Here is a 19,903-nt window from a genome sequence, read left to right on the forward strand (position 1 = left end):
TTACCCCCAAGTTCGTTCTTCACTCATGACGTCACGGAGCACGCTGCTTGGCCACAAATATGATGATCATGCCGGGAGGAAGAGCATATACATGTGAAAATTGGCGACCTGTTAGCGAATCGTGGTAGTGAGTGACATCATTTTAGTATAGCATCATCTTCCTCCCAAAACTCCCATGAGGCAAAACTGGTGAGAATGTATTCTGGCGCATGAGCTTCAGCGTCGCGACGGTTGATTCCTTTCAATTCGTTGGCTTGCTGACTATGTTCTTGGTGCTCGGTGGTCCAAAAACATAAACACGCTCCTAGCCAACAGTTGCTGGCATCGTCTCTTGGAGTTCACTCTCTTATCATAAGTGCGCGTCCTCTTTCTCTAAAAGTGACGAATTTCACCCCCTTTATTTATTTATTTGTGATATTCCTGCATTCAGGACAGAGTGTCACCTTTTTATCTCTATTTTGTTTTGTTGAACTGATCCTTAAGGACTTGGTGTGCTCCATTTCTGAGTGACTTAGTGCTTGGAATTTGGTAAAATTAACTAAATTGAATTGAGAGGTTGCTGTTGAATACCAGCCACCTCTAGAGGATACATGAGTGAGAGAAGATCCTTTTAAAATACATGATATATCTTCTGTGACTGTGGTGTCTACCATCTGAATTATTAACAGATACTCAAAAAAAAAAACTCCGAGTATCTAAAGGTGAGTCCTTCTTCTGGGGCATTTACCCTGTCCTTGATAAGTGCGTGAATGGATTATTTAAACATGGTGATGGAAAGTGGGGTCGTACCAAGCATATGGGGGTCTCGGGGAAGGTCAACAAAACAGCCCTACAGAAAAGTATAACATGAAAAATATGTGGCGCATTGCTAGTAATAATAGCCATTCACTCCACTATCTCCTTAATTATTAACACCCAATCACATGGCATAAGCTCCAAACCTATTGATTGACACACGGTTACAACAAAAAGACCATTTGTACTTTTCCACCTAAATTTCTAATACGTTTTATTTTATCCATCGTTCAAAGGTCTGAATTGATTCAGTGATTTTTTTATCTTATTAACAATCAAGAATTTCCTTCCCTTTGGCATAAATTTTGGCTGAGACATCCTAAACATTCTGTGTCCCCCAGAGAATGAGCACAATTATCTCGAGACAAAAACACGGGATATCACCCACAAAAAAGACAAATCTCAAAATAGACATGTCAAGTGAAATTCTCAAAGAGAATTATGCATATTAAGTGGATTTTTCCCGATTAAATTTATAATCATTTTAAAATAAACTTCTTTTTATCCCAGTGGTCAATGTGGAAGAAACACAATTAAACGAAGCATTCGAAGCCAGTGGACATTAGGATATAGAACTCTTTCTAATCTTAATTTGAAGTTTTGCAAAGAAAACTTGCAAAATTTGGAAGTTGAAAGAGAGATAAGGTAAAGCATTGAAGCTTCGCACACCTGGCTTCGAAAATTTTATAGTTTTCAGACATTCCTTTAGTGAATCTAACCTATTTTTGTCAGGTGGGACTTAAGACTAGCTTTTAAAATATTAGCCTTTAATATATAATAAAAGGGCCAAATTGACCCTTTTTCCGAAAAAATGGATCATATTTGATCCTTTAAATGGTTCATTTGTAACTCTTGAAATTTTGTATGCACAAATTTTGTATCACGGTTGATTATGTTTTATTGTAAAATTATTATTTATATAATATTTCTCTCATCTGAAAGCCTTCTCCTAAATAAACTTTTTTTTATCAGTAAATTCGCAGATTAGTCAGTAAACACCTCAAAAATGTTTACAAATTCATTAAAATCAAACTGAAAATTCCTTCTAAAGCAACTTGTTTTTACCCCCTCTCCAGAATATATATTATATTTTTACTGCTGGAACTCAAAGAGAGAGTAGTTATATAATCGATTTTTTTCAACTTGTCACCGTCCTAGAGCTTAAACGATATGAGATATCAAGTTCCAGTCTTCGATGACCCCCAAATAAAAAAAGCTATCTCCAGATATTTTTTTCTTTTACCCGCCACTCCTCTCCATCCCTTCCAAAACCATGTTTTTTGGTGTTTATCGAAAACGGCTCATACGATTTCTATTATTTTTGGATATGTTTTAGACGGGGTCCAGGCAAAGATTTCGTCCAAATATGCCTATGACCTAAAAAAGTCACCATCTTGAATTTTCTAAAATCAAAATTTAACTAGTCTTGAAATCAGTAGTGAATCAGTTAAATATCCGAGAATGACTTATCTTTCACGTGTTTACTTTTTTTGTTTGTGCGTATGCTTGTAACTCATGCCAGAACGTTCAAAAATCATCATTCCTTTACCAATTTCTGAATCTGAAATGCTTTTGTGATATTTATGAATGAATTTGGTCTCTAGTAGACTAGTAAGTGCCAAAAGTGCTTACTGATCTGTGTGTGTTCAAGCATTCCGCAAAGCTAGGACGGACGCTTTGCTATATTTTTTTTTTGTATAAAATTCTGCCAAAAATAAAAATTTCATATTAAAAAATGTAAGGGAAAGTGTCCATGCTTTACACGGTCCCAAGCTTTACAATGACTAAATTTTTCGTATGTTTTTCAATAAATGTGACTCATATCATCCATATTTTAAAAACTAGGGGAAAGAGTCTTGTTTTTAAAATATACTGCGGAATCGTATTTTTCAGAAACATAGGAAAAATTTATTCATTATAAAGCTTGGGACCGTTCAAAGCATGGGCACTTTCCCTTACCGTTTAACTCTTTCGTCTCTTTTGGGACTCTCGTACCCAAAGCAGCATATGAAAGTTCTGTGAAAAACAATGTTTTTTAATTATTTAGAACTGATAAAAATCCTATTCTTGTGGATGATTACAAACTATAAGGATGTCCAAATGTAAGATATTTTTTGTAGGACCTCAATTAATTCCTGAGTATAGATATTTTTGATTAAAAATTGTGAAATTGGCTTTCAGCATATGCTGCGGTCCGGAAAGAGTTAAGTACGAGCTTAACTCATCATCTAATGCCGAACGCACAATAACTTTTGTTTTGTAAACATGTTTTTGACATTTTAATGAGAATTAGTGAGATTTAGATCTAGTCATCTCGCTCACTCTCATAGAAAATTTTGAAAACATTTACAAACAAAACAAATATTATTTAATTTTTTGACGTATTACGATAATATTCTGAGAAATTTTTTGGACCAAAACGAAAGTTTTTTTTTAAAGATCTCAAAAAATCTATATCCAACGACTGGATTTTTAAGACTTTTAAATGAAAATTTCAGAAAGTAAAGTTTAAATGTATTTTTATAATCTTATAAACATAAATAGAGAGAAAAATTATTATGGTGAAAAAAAAATAGAAAAATATGATGTTTTCCTGTTTGTTTGATCCACTTTAAATCGGTTTAAACTTACTAAAATTGGTTTAGGGGGAAGTGAGGCACCTTTGAAATTGGGATCTTCATCTATTTTTAAATAAAATTGGGCCTTATCGTGATATATTTTAGTTGAACAAACAGATTGAGATGCTAAATTATATCACGATAAGACTTAATTATATTTAAAAATAGGTGAAAAATCCCAATTTAAAAGGTGCCCCACTTTAAAAAGTGCCCCATTTCCCCCTAAATGTTGGATCACTCTATGTGGCTATTTTCAGCTATTCTCTATTAATTTAGAATGCAGTGAATTCAAAAACTATCCCGGCCTAAAAACCTAGAAATATATTCGAGTTTTAAAGTAAAAAATAGTGTATTTATTTTTAAATAAATAAGTGATTATCTCTATGTCGAAGCCTTTAAGTCATTTTCAAGGTGTGTTCGAGTTAACTCACAGTTAATTTGTAGCACTTTTATTATTTTGATTCAGAAGTATTCAGGACTAATTTTTCAGAAAAATAAAACTGAACTGAAAATTTCAACGATAAATACTGATTTAACTGTCGAATTATGTAAATTAAATTATACTCATTGATACAGAAGAATCAGCATTTTGTTTAATTGGTCAATATGTGATGTAAATCAATTATAGTTACAAATTGTAAATATATTACTAAATTGCATTTCGAGACACAAATGAGTTTCAAAAGTGGTTTATTTTGCTTGCATATAGAAGCATTTTGTCGCTAAATATATAAAGCAATACTCAGATGAATGTTTTAAATGCTTTTATATTTCCATTTGTTGAAGGTGTATATAAACTTTAAAGTCTTTGAAAAAAATATATCCAATGGAGGAAGAATTTAAGTAAAACTATTAAACAAAATAAAAATTCTGTGTTTTGAAGTTTTCTAGTAGAGAAAAAAACTTTAAAATTTAAATTTTAAGATGAGTTTTATCATGTTTAAATATCATTCCTTAATTCTTCCAAAAAATGCTCTGCAATGTGTTATTACAATTTTCTATGATTGGGACATTAGGTTTTGAAAACGTGATAAAATTAATTAGATTTTGAGTTTTTTTTTGGAAAAAAATTATTTAGGTTTTGTTTTTTTTTCTAATTTTAACAAAAAAATGATCTTAAATGAAAAGAGACAATTTTTAATTTTCGGTCAAGCCCTTGATCACTAGTTGTACTAAAAAGTCTGGCAAAATCTAGATGGAAAAAAATGATCACGCTTCACATTAAGAAATTGATAGAAAGTCTTTCGAAAACTTTGAGCTCGACCTAATAATTATGATTTTTATTGAAATTTTATAGGTTTATTAGAGTATGACAATAAATGAGATTATGAAAAATTTCATATATTATCGATTTTTTTAATCCCCCGTGGAAAATGCCCTGCCTCTGTTGATAAGTAAAATAATTTTAATTAATTAATATTATTTTTCAATCAGCCGAAAAGCTAAAAATAATATTTACAGAAATGATTTTAGTTTGCACAAATTAGCATCTGATGTTGAGAGGGGAAAATAAATTCTTTTATTTTTCCTTTTGCCAAAATATTCATTGTAGTTAAGTCATAACTTTTGAATTGACACTCCCCTCTTAATTTTTTTATTGATTGCTTCATTGCACTTCTTCCTCAGGTAAGAGGATTAATAAGTTATATAAATTAAAAAAAAGAATATAAGTAATAAATTTTAGAACTATTTTTAAATTTATCGAAGGGAATCATAAAATCTTAGTACGCCTAAGGAGACAAAAAGTAATTTTTCCCTTCTGTGAAGTTTTATGAGCATTTCTCTAGTCAAGTGAAAGTAATAAAGTGCTATAAAAAGAACTGGATCCTCACGACTAAGCTATTAACAACAGGTATTCTTATCTCTTCACATATTATACAAAATTCTGTAAGAAGTTTTAGATTATTTCTACATATATATATTTGGGGCATTTTTCTGCTATGGTTCACTTTAAGAACATAATCATTTAACTTCAGATATCTTTTATTAAGCGTCTCGTTGATGGTTTTTATTGACCATCACGATATATGTGGCCTCACGTACATATAATGCAGTTAAAGTCAGAGGTGCTGGTAATAGTATCCGTTATTAGATATCCAGAAACACATTTATGCTGTGCCCTTCTGAAAATCTAATCACTAAAAGTGCTTCTAAACCACTCCTGAGGATCCTTGATTTAGAATTATCAATGCGGACTAGAAGGAAAATCAATGAATTGAATTGTCCCCCGAAGCGTGCTGTCCATTTGAGTGCGGAAAAGCAAATTGAGATGGCTTCACAAAACATACCCCGCATGCAATAAAGTTAATATTTATTGATGCGATATGAATGTATAGGTTGAAGAGCAAATTTACAGAGAAATTTTCACTAATAGTTTGACTTGACTTGGACACATGGTTAGAAATGACGGGAAAAGCATGAGAAATAATTTAAATATAGTGTCTGATAGTGACATATTCCACCACTTAAACGTAAACAAGCGACCAAAGTCACGAAATATTGAAGGTTCATTTGGTAAATATTGTGAAAGTAATTTACATTTTTTATTCATTTCATTTCAAGAGCACTTTCTATCAGATCTTAAAATAAAATTTCTTTTCTTGTCTGGAATGATGAGAAAAATTATTTATACAGCAGTTGCGTTCAAGTATAATTTATTGAAAAATAATATGACTTTTAGTACATGTGTGTACTAAATTCTATATAATTATATTTGAAGCAAATTTATCAAAATTATGTGTTGAAATGTATTTTTTGTTATACATATAACAAGAAAAATTAATTCTATTTGAAGACTTTTAATGAAATTTCTCTTTATTTATAGAGCTCTTACATTAAAATAGATTTATATGAATCAGTCTAATTTTAGCACATGTGTATACTAGAATTGCGTGCTTCTGTTTTAAAGACAATTCGTCTGTTTTGAAAAATTAACTTTCCTATTGAAACTTTTGTTTTATTTATTGTGCTATTCCATAAGAGTATAGTACAATGGAAGATGAGCTAAGCAAATTTATGTACTAAACACAACAGTGATATGGAAAGCAAAAGACAATCTTATTGCTATAAGATATTATCTTTTTCCATCTGAATTCACTCTTTCTTTCTAGAAGAATATTGCAGTTCAATGTGTGTTGAGAATTCTAATGTTTAGTACATACATGTACTAAATAGTGAAGTCACATTAGGAGTAAATAATTATATAAAATTCAGAAATAACCCACAAATAACCCACAAATAACTTCAAAAAATATGTTTTTTAAATTTTTTTCTCAGGCAATTTTAGAAAACTTTTACTTAGTTTTTAGTACAGGTTACTGTTAAAATCAAATCCTAAACATTTTTTGTATTTTCATTTTTTTAGTCATAATTATACTAAATTTCAGGAAAATGCAGATAAAACAATCTCTTAGTTTTTTAGTACAAGTTAAATGACACTTAGGACAAAGCCTTAAAAATTAATGTGAAACTAAAAAATAGGTATGAATCACGGGTAAGGTATATTACATCTTCTCACTCAAGATTTATTGAGTACTAAATCTTACGTAGTTAAAAAATACTTATTCAGTTTCTAGTATAATCAATTGTGGTATAACGGTGTTATCACACTTGCACATTAAAATTTTAATGTCATTCACATTAATTGAATTGAATTTGAAAATCGCATTAATTTTTCGCATTAATGCTATAAATCAATTTATATCAAATTTTGCGGGCCAAGTCTACCTTTTTATCAACAAATAGATCAAATTTTGAATATAAAATGATTCAAACACACAAATTGCACATTTGGACTCTCACCAGCGTCAATTAATGTGAATCATATTAAAATTTTAATGTGCAAGTGTGATAACACAGTAACGGCGTTATCACACTTGTACATTAAAATTTTAATGTGATTCACATTAATTGTCACTTGTGAGCGTCCAAATATGTTATTTGTGTCTTTGAGTCACTTAATATTTGGGGTTTTTCTATTTATTGATAAAGAAGTGGACTTGGCCGGCAAAAATAAGTTTAAATTTACCTAAAGCATAAATATTTTTCACATTAAAAAATTAAAGAGAAAATCGCATTAATTTTTCGCATTAACGCTATAAATCAATTTATATCAAATTTTGCGGGCCAAGTCTACCTTTTTATCAACAAATAGATCAAATTTTGAATATAAAATGATTCAACCATACAAATTACACATTTGGACTCTCATCAGCGACAATTAATGTGAATCATATTAAAATTTTAATGTGCAAGTGTGATAACACAGTAAGACAATGTAAACTAAAGATGATGCAAGAAAACAATTACAGGTGATTAATAATTTTAGCACACTTTAGTACATTATTCCATGTAATAGCACCGTCATTTATTCATGATAAATGTATTTTTTTTTGTATTGATAGCAATTTTCTCGATAGGTCTGTCGTGTTAATCGAGAGAGAAAAGAAAAGGATTTATTTTGGGACAAAATCTCTGTGTCGCATGAATAAAGCAGGGGAAGGAAAATTGTGAAACAACTTGCGTGGATTGTATTATACACAAATTACATGGCAAGACAATTTTTCCTGCAAGAAAAACACAAACCACCCCCAACCGAATAATACCCCAATGAAATGGTTCAAAAAGGAAAATCGCTCATAATATTGTGTTTCGATTTCTTCGTTTGGTCAATAATTCTGTTTAGCTCGATGGGTTTTTCTGGGGAGGGTTAGAGGGGATGTGGAAATTGGAGCGTTTTTTTCCCTCGTGACACACAAAATAGTATTTGGATGTGGGGAGAATATACCAATGGAAATTAATTGAATATCTTCCCCATCAAGTTCCTTCACTTTGCGGACTTATATTATATCGCAGTTTCATCTGAAAATTGTCGTTTTCTCTTCCTTTTCCAGGCCTTCCCCCCGCAATATTGGCATTCCCATAAAGTCTTGTAATGAAGTTAATGTGTGATGAGGATATATTATTATTATGTGGCTCTCAGTAGGATGTTGGGTTAGTGGGTCAAGTTGCTGAAAATGTCATGAAAGATGGAAGTCCCCTATGAGGCAGTTCCCATCGCAAGAATCTTAGTTTTTTTTTCTGTGCATAATCAGGGATATCACACGCAGGGGACTTTTAGTTCGTCATACTTGTTCCTTTATTATATGAGTCTGGGATAACAATTAAAAAGAAGCTCATATCTGAGTTGAAATTTAGAAAATGTCCTAGATTTCAATTAAAATACATTTGACGTTTATTTTTCGGAATTTAAAAATTAATAACTGAAGGTAGACCGTTTTACATAAAAACCTCTAAAGTTCACTAATCCTTCTGTCGATTTGTGCTTTTTTTCACTTTTTACTGAGAAGTAGTATTTCTCTTCCTAAATAAGTTACACCTGTAAATAACTTTAGACCACGCCCCCTCATGTATCATGTGATCAGTAGAGGAATTCTGTAACAGTATGACAATGTCATATGACAAATTTAAAATTTTTTATATAATAAATCCAGGAGAACTTATCATAAGTGCGACTCTTATCAGTTACGAAAAGCTTCATGGAGCTCCTTGCAATGGCTATTTGATGCTCAGTGATATTTTATATCGCCCTGCTTCCAAATTTTACCATAAAAATTTGTCATATGACATTGTCATACTGTTACAGAATTCCCCTTCAGGAGTGAGCAAGAACCATTCGTTCGGTTTCAAACGGTTCTTGCACACCTCTGCTCTGATGTGATCGAAGGAACAAAAATTAGTGAAGCGAAAATTTAACACTAAACCTACCAAGACCCGGTCAAATCGACCGGTTTAAAATTAACAGATATTTAAATTGTACAATATCACTATCAAACTTTACGAATTTCTTGAAATATGCATGTAATATATTTTTTAATGTTTCAATTTTAATGTTTTGCTCTTTTCTAAGACAAATTTGTTGAATATCCTATCCTACAGTTTGTCTTTAGACCGAAAAACGACCAAAAACGGTCGGTAGGTTTAGTGTTAAATGACACGTCTCTGGAAAATTACGCTCAATTTTTGAAGAGCTTTTTCCTAGCCAAAATCGCCACTTTAAGTCGTAATCTCTAAAAATTGTTACGGGTTATAGAAGTTCGGGTTCCTCCATTAAAAACTCTTGATATGAAGTTAGAAAACATTAGGAAACTGACGAATTCAAAGACGTTTCAGTGATACTGGTTTTATCTCAGAAATTTCTTCGATTTCAGTAAAATTTGAAAAGCAGTTATATGTGGTAAATATATGTATGTATTGATACAGTCTTCGTCGGATTCCTCGTCAAACTTCTTTGGAAACATCGTTCAGACTGTACCTCGAAAAGTAATAGAAGCTACTCGTTGATTTGTTCTCTTTGGTACCACCTTCCATATCACGATAAATAAACTTGCTTACGCAATCGGGGGTCTCGGTCAGAATCCCGAAAGCTAGAATCCCGAAAGCCAAAATCCAGAATTCTTAAAAGTGTCATAGCTACTCCCACGATTGGACCTGCGCATGCTAGAGGCAAAGGGACATTTTCTGTGTCTTGAGAAATTATTCTAAATACTTTCCTCTACAAAATTTCATCTCTTTCAGGATTTTGTACATTCGGGATTTTGGCTTTCGGGATTTTGGCTTTCGGGATTTTGGCCTTTTCGGGATTTTGGCGTTCGGGATTTTGGCTTTCGGGATTTTGGCTGCCACCGATTGTACAGGGACACGAATTTATAAATAAAAAAAAAATAAGTTCACAGATCTAATAGCTGATTCGGAGTATTACACTGCCGTAAGGCACTTGCCCAAACTTGATAAAGGACTCTCGTATAGTTCTGGAATTGGAAGCAATTGGGGCAGTAGTATATATGGGGTAGTTGTAAACACTGTGATTTTTGAATTAGGTTTAAGACTTGAGAGGACAACTTCTAAATAAATTCACTGATACTGGAGGAATCCTTCTGCAACCTTGAAATGTTTCTGCTTTGTCAGTACAGGTTGGGAACTGCATAAAGTTATTGGCCATCTTCAATTACTCCACGCGGTTCTTTCCTAGCCGAAATCTCCGATCGTATCATCTAATGCCAGGTTGAAGAGGACTTATATAATTTTTGGGGTTTTCGGATTTTCGCGAAGCAATTTTTGGTATTACAAATCAATCTTCGACTTCTTCTGGAATTTCTTGGGCTTTTCAAGAAGAAATTTTTATTTAGCTTTCTCGATTTTCTCGAAAAATTTTTTGAGTGCTTCGGGTCTCCCGAAACAATTATTGTCTTTCGAAAAGAAATTTTGAATTTTTCAAGCTTTTCGTGAAGTATTTTTTTGGATTTATAGATTTTTGTGAAGGAATTGTTGAGTTTTTAGGACTTTTGCAAAGTTCCGCGATGGCATTTTGGATTTTGCGAGCTTGTCGCAGAGGATTTTTTCGGTTTCTAAGGTTTCGCAAAGCGTTTAATGTGGAGATTTCTCCATATGAATCACTCCTTGGATAGGAAATATCGTTGTTTAGTATCTAAATCCAATTAGCATCTAAATCTGCATATCCTTTTTTTTTAAATAATTTATCTTGTAATTTTCAACTCTGATTCACGCCCTGTTTTTGTCAGCTTTATCCCGCTTCACATGATGTCTTTTGCACGTATATTCTCCAAAAAGTATTGTGTAAGAAGGAGATTTTTTTGCATAATGATCGTTCCGTTTAATAGTACACATGAAGTCAGCTTGGGGTTAAATTATTCTTGGAGATATAATATTCTCAACTTGACTAGATAAATGGTGTAAGTCTATTTTGTAAATCAAATTTTTGTTAATAGATTTATTTGTTTTTTTTTAATATTTTAAAATAGAATACCATGAGATGGAACTTTCGGTAAAACTGAGATACAAACCATCATTTTCAACATCTTGGAAAATAATGTAAAAAAAAAACAACTTTCTCTAGTATTTTCCTAACTATGGAGGTCCTTACATTCTGTCGTCTTATCCTGATTATTTGCACATCTGTTCACAATTTTATTCATAGCTCTTTTTTCTCTGATGCTCAGATGAGAAAGTTGAGTTCTATTGTTGCTTTTTTCCAAAGAATAATGTGATAGGAATTTTCTTGCATATTATTTGAGGATTAGGATTTTACGCTAAACTTGTGATTGTCATTTTAGAATATCCATTCAAGTACCTTATCTTACAGTCAGGGACAGTGTTCGGTGAAAGATAGTGAGGTTTTTTTTTATTATTCTAAAGGCTGCAATTCAAGGAGAATATTCTATGCCTCTTGAGGGTTGTTCTCTTTATAGCTGCAGAGAAAATTTCAATGTCATATACTCAAAAATTCTATTAAGCCGATTGCCACCGAAAAAAAATCATTTTCCACCTCAATTTCTCTAAATCAGGCGGAAATCAATTTTCTTTCATCGACTTTTTGTGCTCTCCTCCGTCTTCATTTGATACAATATTCATTTTGAATGTTTGAAAGGGGATCAAGAATAGAAACAATCTCATATTCACCTTCTCTGTAACTCATTGGAGCTGAAATTGCCCTCACCAGGGATTTCCACAAGAGACCAATGCTGAGATGTTGAATTGGGCACATCATTTACACACATAACATGTATCTCCAATGCCATGCAGGCGATCTTCTGAGTGGGTGTCCTTTTTTTCTGTGGGTAAAACTCCAGCTTCCAAAATTGAAACTTTGTTAGGAGTTTTTTTCTCAGCCTCCAGGCAAGATTCCATTTCAAGCCCTCTGAACATTTGCAACCGTGAGAACTTTTTCACACAAAACCCATCCCTGTAAATTTCGTTTACTTTGAAATTTCCCTAAATTTCATTGTTATTCTCAAAGTAATACTTCGAGTGGCCTTTTGGATATTCAAGAGAGTTTCATGTTAAAGGTGCTAAACTCTGTAAAATGCTGTTTAATGTTAAATGACATTCAAAAATCGAAAACCAAATTCTTAGTTTGATACGTTGTGCCGTCTTAATAACATTTTAATGAACATTGGAATATGGAAACTTGAGGGCATGTATTTCAATTTACCATGAAGGCTTATGCATGAAAATGTATCAATTAGGACGTTTCACAGAGTATCAATTTATACTTCAATTTACCTTGGATAATGAGAGCAAAGATTATGCATTAAAGACTTATGAAGTATTCTGTGTCAACTTCAATACTAACCCTATAAAAATTCTGACCTTACATGTAAGCACTATGTAGAGCATTCATTACAAGTGATGTGTTTTAAAGGAACTTGTAGAGGTAAAATGTAAACATTACTTACATCATTCATGTAAGTAATTACTTTAGAGTAGTATGTAAGGTTTTTGTAAGGAATACATGTAGTGACTTCATAGAAGTCATTACATGTAAGCAGCATGTATTCCATACAAGTAATCATTTTGTAGCCAAAAAGTAGAAATGACTTCAATTTACGATTACATAGACCATACATGGACATTAAGTAGGGCATTCATACGAAGTGACTTCAAGAAGTCTAAACAAAATGAATAAGCGAAGGGTATACCTACATCTTGTAGACTATATTGTACTACTACATTTCTTGTAATGTGCAATTATGCTGTACTTGTATTGCTTTTGAATGCAATAAATAAAAAATACATTTGCTATAAACAATGTTTACATACCAGTTAATGTTCAATATAATATTCGCATGAACTAAAAACTGGAAAAAGACCTAAGTAACAAATTCACATAAAATATGTATATCAAATTTAAAGACTATTACATTGTAAATCCATTTCGATGGCTGAGAAATGACCAATTTTGCAAAAGTTAAATTTGAAATGAAGACTCTCTCTCAATTGGGCATTTCGGGCAAAATGTTATACAAATTATCGAGAATTCAATAATTTTTTGTTCACCTCTAGAGCAAATTTACATACTCAAAAGGCTCATAATTATTAAAAATCTTACAAAAAAACACACAATATAGAATCGATAAAACGGATAAAGTATCTTTGGATAGACTAAACACTAGATATCTTTTTGTAAGAAATATATTATATAGTATGCGTGGAATAAGAAATGCGTAAATGAAGGCAATTTGTATCGACTTCCTGAAACAACTTCATTTGTATATCATAGTTTTGTTTTACCTGTATTGACTATATAAGGTATAATAGGAAGTCGCTTTGTATTTTCTATACTAATACAATACTGGTAAGGAGTTATGACATATCTTTTTGGAAGGTGTACTATGTAGAGAATAAGTATTGCATACAGGAAGGTAATATGTAAGGACTATCTGAAACAACTTCATCTGTATGCCATAGTATAGTGTTTCTTGTATTGACTACGTAAGGTATAAACCTAAGCCATTTTACATGTTCTATACACAGACGTCACCATATTGTAGAACAATAGTATGATACTTGAAATGTATTTTCATTGTATGAATGTATTTTTAATCAATTTTTGAACTGTTAAAGTAAAAACAATACTATAGCTTTTCTTAGGAAAAAAGTTGTTACTTAGATTTCTTTTAAAGACTCTGTCGAACCTGTAGAACGTGCAACCATAACTATATTCATGCAAGTTTACTGCTTTAACGATTGATCCCTTGGCAGATCTGTTAAAGTAGTGTAAAATGGTTTTCATAAGCTTATTGCTTTGTATGACATATGTAAAGAAATAGAAAGGGTATCAAGAAATGGAATTTGGAAATCGTAAAATCATTAAAAACTGCTTACGTATGCCATACATTTCACTCATGAGACGCACCTTATGAGGAAACTTTGCGAAGTAGATCTCATATGGGAATTGGCTCAGTGGTTAAGGCAGTGGACTCGTATACGGAATATAGCAGGTTCGAATCTCATCAGCGGCAAGGTAAGGAAGAGTTTTTCTCCAACTAAAAATGTGTTAGATTGGTAGTTAGAGTTCTGTACAATAATAGTAGAGAGGTGGGAGGTGGTTGGTGAGTGGTATTACCACTAAAAAAAGGACGAAAGTTGTCTTTTTATTTTTGTAATATTGACTTACACATTACAAGTATAGAATACATAAAACTTACAAGAATACCTTACGTAAGACTATCATGAGCTACACGTGAGCCTTACTTTATAACAAAGTAAGGGTTAATTATGACCTATGTAAGCCATAATATGTAGGGCCTATGTAAGGCATACTCATATGCCTTAATTAACTGAGATATAACTATACATTACATGTGTTCTATACATATGCCCTAGTGGTAAGGCATAAGTAAGGGGGACCATACTTATGCCATACCGGTATCCAATAGGTATATCTTACGTGAAGTCCTGACGGCTAGGAGTAAAATTAAGGGGTTTTGTTCGAAAAATTCCCTTTAATTATGGACTTCGTATTGTATACTAGTAATGCCTACAACCTCCTTACCAGTAGTGCTTACGACAGCTCAGAATTTTTATAGGGTAATTATTAGTTTGCAGGGAATAAAATGCAGCAAAATCTTTGTAAGATATGATTTTAAGAAAAATTAATTCGAACAAGTCTGAAATCTTTGGACCCTTGACTTTCAGAATTGTACACTTTTAGGACCAATTTCTGCTAAGTTTCAGTTTGACTTTCTGTTACGAAGATTAGATTTTATGTTTATGACAAGCTTTCAAATTAGTCACTAACTTTTGCAAGTCAATCGAAAAAATCCAAACGTAAAAAGTTATTATGCAATTACGGGAAAGAGTTACCTTCTGGACTTTTTAGAGCACCCCAAAAATTAATAACTAAAATGTTTGATCCGGTATTAGACAATATAAGGGCCAAGCTTTAAGACAAGCACGAGGAGTAAGCGCTTTAGCCGTCATCAGGAAGGCCTCCAGTGCCCTCGAAATTCTTCCTAACATATCCACGTTTAAACTAATATTAAGTAATAGTAATAGTAATATTTATTGAATCACAAATATAGGGTTCGTCCCTCTTACAATTGTGATCAAGAAAAAAACAAGTAAAAAAAAACAGTAACAAAAAAAAAGAAAAAGAAAAAGAAAAATAAAAGAAGGATTTACAATAGTATATAAGAAAAGGTAAATGAAATTAAATAAGAGAAAAATAATCTAATCTAAAGATAGTAATTATATTTATAGTCATTATATTCGCTACTCAAAACACAAAATAAAACCAAGTCTTTGTAAAGACTTTAAATGTATCTTAAGAATGTGCTACTTTATTTTTATTAGTCATAGAGACTAATCCAAGAGTGCTATAAGCATATTATAAGAATCTTGGTTCTGTTATGCCTTATTTTGAGAATTGTACAAGACAATGAAAGAAGACAATGCTTCTTGGATAGTCTCCTCCCTCTACGATACGAGTATCTCTCTGAAGAGTCAAGTTCTTGTCTAATTCTAAGAATGCTTTTAGGAGAAATCAGTATTGCTTTGAGAGCAGTAGACTAACAATAAAAAAAATAATTACTTATATTTTTTAACATTAATATCTTTTTAAATATTTTGAAGATTACTCAGCCTATATCTTTCACATATTCAAGACAAGTTTATTTAATACCTTTTTTTAAATTTATTTATAATTTTTTTTTTAAGATTTTCACTTCAAAATCCTAATTTCAATAAATTCGACATTTGGAATTAAAAATAGTGCTTTAGTTCAATTTTAAACTTATTATAAAGAATTTTAAACAAGTATATATTGAAAAATATAACCGATAAATTGTTAAGGAATTAATTAAGTTAATTGTTTTGTTCGTCATTCTATTTTAATAAATCTATCATATTACGTTTATATACTTATTATTGTTCAACATAGGGTATGAATGATTCAACTTGATTTTAAACTAGATTTAATAATTAGCATTTAACTGGTTCGGTTTTCACTTAGGGTAAGTGTGCCAAATCTAGGCATAGTTGCATACAAGCGCCAAAGTCTCAAGTTTGAAATGTAATATATTTAATACAAATTGAATTTTTTGTTCCTTCTTCTTAATAAGGAGTATTGCTTGGAACCTTGTAGACAGTTTATCGCCTTTATTTACTTCAAAATAATTTCTTTATACATTTCAAAATTAATAAAAATGTAGACATAACTTTGGTGTCCTATTTCGACCACCTTCATTCCTATAGTTCCTTGCCCTTAGTGAACTCTTCCTCCCAATGTCTTTTTCACATCATCTCGTTTGTCGAAGCTACATTTTTTGTAATTTTTTTTGCATTGTATAATCTCTAGAATATGCAAAATCTAAAAGTTGGTGGAAATTTGAGGAACAAGTAAGTGGCCGAAATTGCAAGCTGGCTGGAATTTGGCACACTTACCCTATATGGGATTCCTAAGACATATTCAAAATGTCGAAAATAAGGGAAAACTTGTTGAAAAATAAGCTCAGAAGACTTTTAAGCCTCTGGTATTGAAAAATCTTTATACAAAATTATTAAGATACAGACGAAGTATTGTCCGACTAAATATTACCGTTTTGAAATTATTTATAAAATGTATTTAACAAAAAAAAGTGCAATACACGTGTTCGTGTCCAAAAAAACTTATTTAAAATGGATTAGAAGGTGTAAGGAACTCGACACTCAAAAGTCTTAAGTGACTTTTTACGCAAATTTCCTTTTACTGCTCAAACTCCATAGAGGCAGCAGTAAATAATAATCCATCTATTTAGAGTTATATTATATGACTCAACTCCTTATCTCCTAATGGATAATTTTTCAAATTAAAAAAATTTAATTTAATTTAGGATTTAAAAAATTGAAGTTTCGAGCTTTTTGACGTCACACTGTTTATCCGTCCATCCGTCCGTCCGTCCGCCCGCCCGTCAGTGGGGCCGTTACCATGATTAGAGCTCAAATGGTTAGAGATAGAGACTTAGGACCTTTGGATGATCACTCCATAAGTCTACACTGGGACCATTAATATGTCTCTCATGCTCCATGTTTTTTTAGGATTGCTCGAAAACTCTTTGTGCAATTTTTTTTTCATTTTGGGATATGTTTTTATACATTGCCCAGGTGGATATTTCGTTCTTGTACGAAAAAGGGCAGATAATCCTAACCGGCTTATGTAGGTGAGATTCTTAACGTGAGCTATCTCGGAGTGCATGCAAATTCGATTTAGAGCTGAAATTGTGAGTCGCCATTCAGTTATCTTGAATCAAATTCGTGAAATTATACAAATTTTGTATTTAAACCAAAATATCAAGGATTTGGATGAACTGACAGAAAAGTGATATATGGGTGAAATGTAGACCAGAATGTTCTCTATAATTTTCCCATAGAACATGATCTCATCGATTACTCAGAAGCCAAGATAATCGAGGTTTTTTGTTTCTTAACTCGTTTTTTCATCCAGAGTGCCCCAAGTAGTCATTTGTTGAACTTCAACTATATCAAAGAATTGTTGTATTTTGCGGGACTTTCCATTTAAACCCCTATTTTAAGTGTCTTGGTGGAGTAGAGGCAGTCATATTGGCATCTGAGTGATTTCAAAGCGTTATTATGGGAAAAATCAATTTTTTCACACTTAAATGGCAAAATCGGAGTGATAGCGTAGTCTGAGTGGAAAATGATGTATGGACGAAATGTAGAGACAAATGTCCTCTACAATTATGTCGAAGTAATCATCAAAATCGGTTCAGCGACAGTCGAGATAATTGAGGTTATGTGATATTGAAATTGGTTTTTCGACTGTGGCGCCCCTGGTGTTGGTCCCACGAAGTTCAAATATTTTAGAAAGTTGTAGTATTTGGTGAGATCTTTCGTTTAAGCCAACATTTCTCAAAATCGGTCACATAGAACCGGAGATATGATTTTTTGAATTTTGTGAACTTTGACCTCTCATATCTCCGGTTCTGTTTTAACCACAGCGCACATACGCACCATTTTGGAAACGTCCTAGACTGGACTACAACATACTAAAATTTGATTAACTTGCACAATGCCGTTTTTGAGAAAAGTGACTTTGAATTTCGATGAATTTTGACGCTATCACAGCGCCACCTGTGGTGAATTTTTGAACTTCCATCTGAAAGTGCTCATCGAGACGAAACCAAAAAGGTAAAATTTAGGTCGCTATGATAGTTAGAACCGGAGATAGAGGCCGGTAAATGTTCGAACTTTGACCCCTTATAGCTCGGGTCAGGGGTTATGGATCGACTTAAGGTTTTTTTGTTTGATAGGTATAATCAACGGCTACAACATACTAAAATTTCAACCTGATGCACAGTGGAATTTTTGAGTTATTTAACTTATAAGATTTAAAAATTTTCTTTTTAATAATAGCGCCCCTAGCGGTGGTTTTATGAACTTGCGATGTTAGAAGAGGAAGTGGCATTTCACGAGAGCTTTCCAAGAAGCCCTCACTTTTTAAATTCTGACAATTAGAACCTGAGTTATGGCCATTTTAAGAAATTTTTTTTGGACCCTTATAGCTCGGGTCAGGGGGGTCGAGGGACCTTAAGTTTGGTATTGATGGAAAGCTCTAAGGCCCACCTATAACATACTAAAATTTGAGCCCGCTCGATGCCATAGGGGCGGAGCTATTGAGAAAACAAAAAAAGGGGGTCTTCAAAATGGCGGAAGGAGGGGTGGGGGGTGGGGGGTCAATGCACCAAGTTGCAATTTTCATGCGATATATAACCTTTGCCGAAAACCGCAAGTCGTTATCTGTTTTAGTTTAGGAGCTATTAAGCTCCAAAGAGCGGCCGGCCGGCCAGCCGGCCGGCCGGGAACGTAAAATAGCCACATATATATTCGGGATCAGGAAGTGGCGAAACACATTTTGGCCAAGTTTGAGGTCGATCGGACGACATGAAATTTTGTTAGGATTATAGTAGGTGAGATTGTTAAGAATCTCACCTAATACCATTGAGTCACTCCTAACAACTGTTTTTAAAGGTCAAAAGATACAGAGGCTCTAGAGAGCATATATCTCAACCGAATGTTATTAAGTATATTTAGGCTCATTGGAAAGGTCTTTGAATTTATGACTAGTCCAAACAGGTTCCAATCGTTTCTGAACGGATAATGAACAGGTTCATGACTGGTAACCAGGTTCTATTCTAAAATCAATTGTATTACTTCTAAGTTGTTTTGAGAAATACTTTGAGTGATTTACAAAGCGGTTCAAATCGGTTGTTAACCGGTAATAAACCGGTTATGCATCGATAGGAAATTTTTATCCAAAAATGACTTCTGTATTTTTGAATGAGTGAAACATTCAGTCTGTGAAACCGGTATTATGGAGAGTTCCCAGAAGGCCTTGAGTCATTATCTCTAAACGTTTGGCCTCTAGTACTAGTAACTGTCAGTCAAGTATAGGTCTATAAACAGCGTGAAGTAATTTTTAATAATTCTTGTAAATTTCAGGAAGTTAGAAAGTTCAGGGATTAATCCTAATGCTCACTTTGTGGATCTTAAGCAATAAAAGCATATATACCTGGTGGCAGCCAAAATCTCGAAAGCCAAAATCCCGAACGCCAAAATCCGGAAAAGGCCAAAACCCCGAAAGCCAAAATCCCGAATTTTTTAAATCCTGAAAGAGATGAAATTATATAGAGGAA

The 19,903-nt window shown here is 32.6% G+C and overlaps 1 protein-coding gene across 1 annotated transcript in view; it reads left to right on the forward strand.

Moving 5' to 3' along the window:
* The first annotated feature begins 261 nt into the window (after window positions 1–261).
* Window positions 262–19,903, forward strand: part of LOC129807373 (uncharacterized) — a 154,795-nt gene continuing 135,153 nt past the window's right edge. Inside the window, exon 1 of the mRNA XM_055856588.1 lies at window positions 262–701. The gene's annotated coding sequence lies outside the window, so the exon portion shown is untranslated. The remainder of the gene's footprint in view (window positions 702–19,903) is intronic.

This window comes from Phlebotomus papatasi, chromosome 3, assembly GCF_024763615.1.
Source record: "Phlebotomus papatasi isolate M1 chromosome 3, Ppap_2.1, whole genome shotgun sequence".
Lineage (NCBI taxonomy): Eukaryota > Metazoa > Arthropoda > Insecta > Diptera > Psychodidae > Phlebotomus > Phlebotomus papatasi.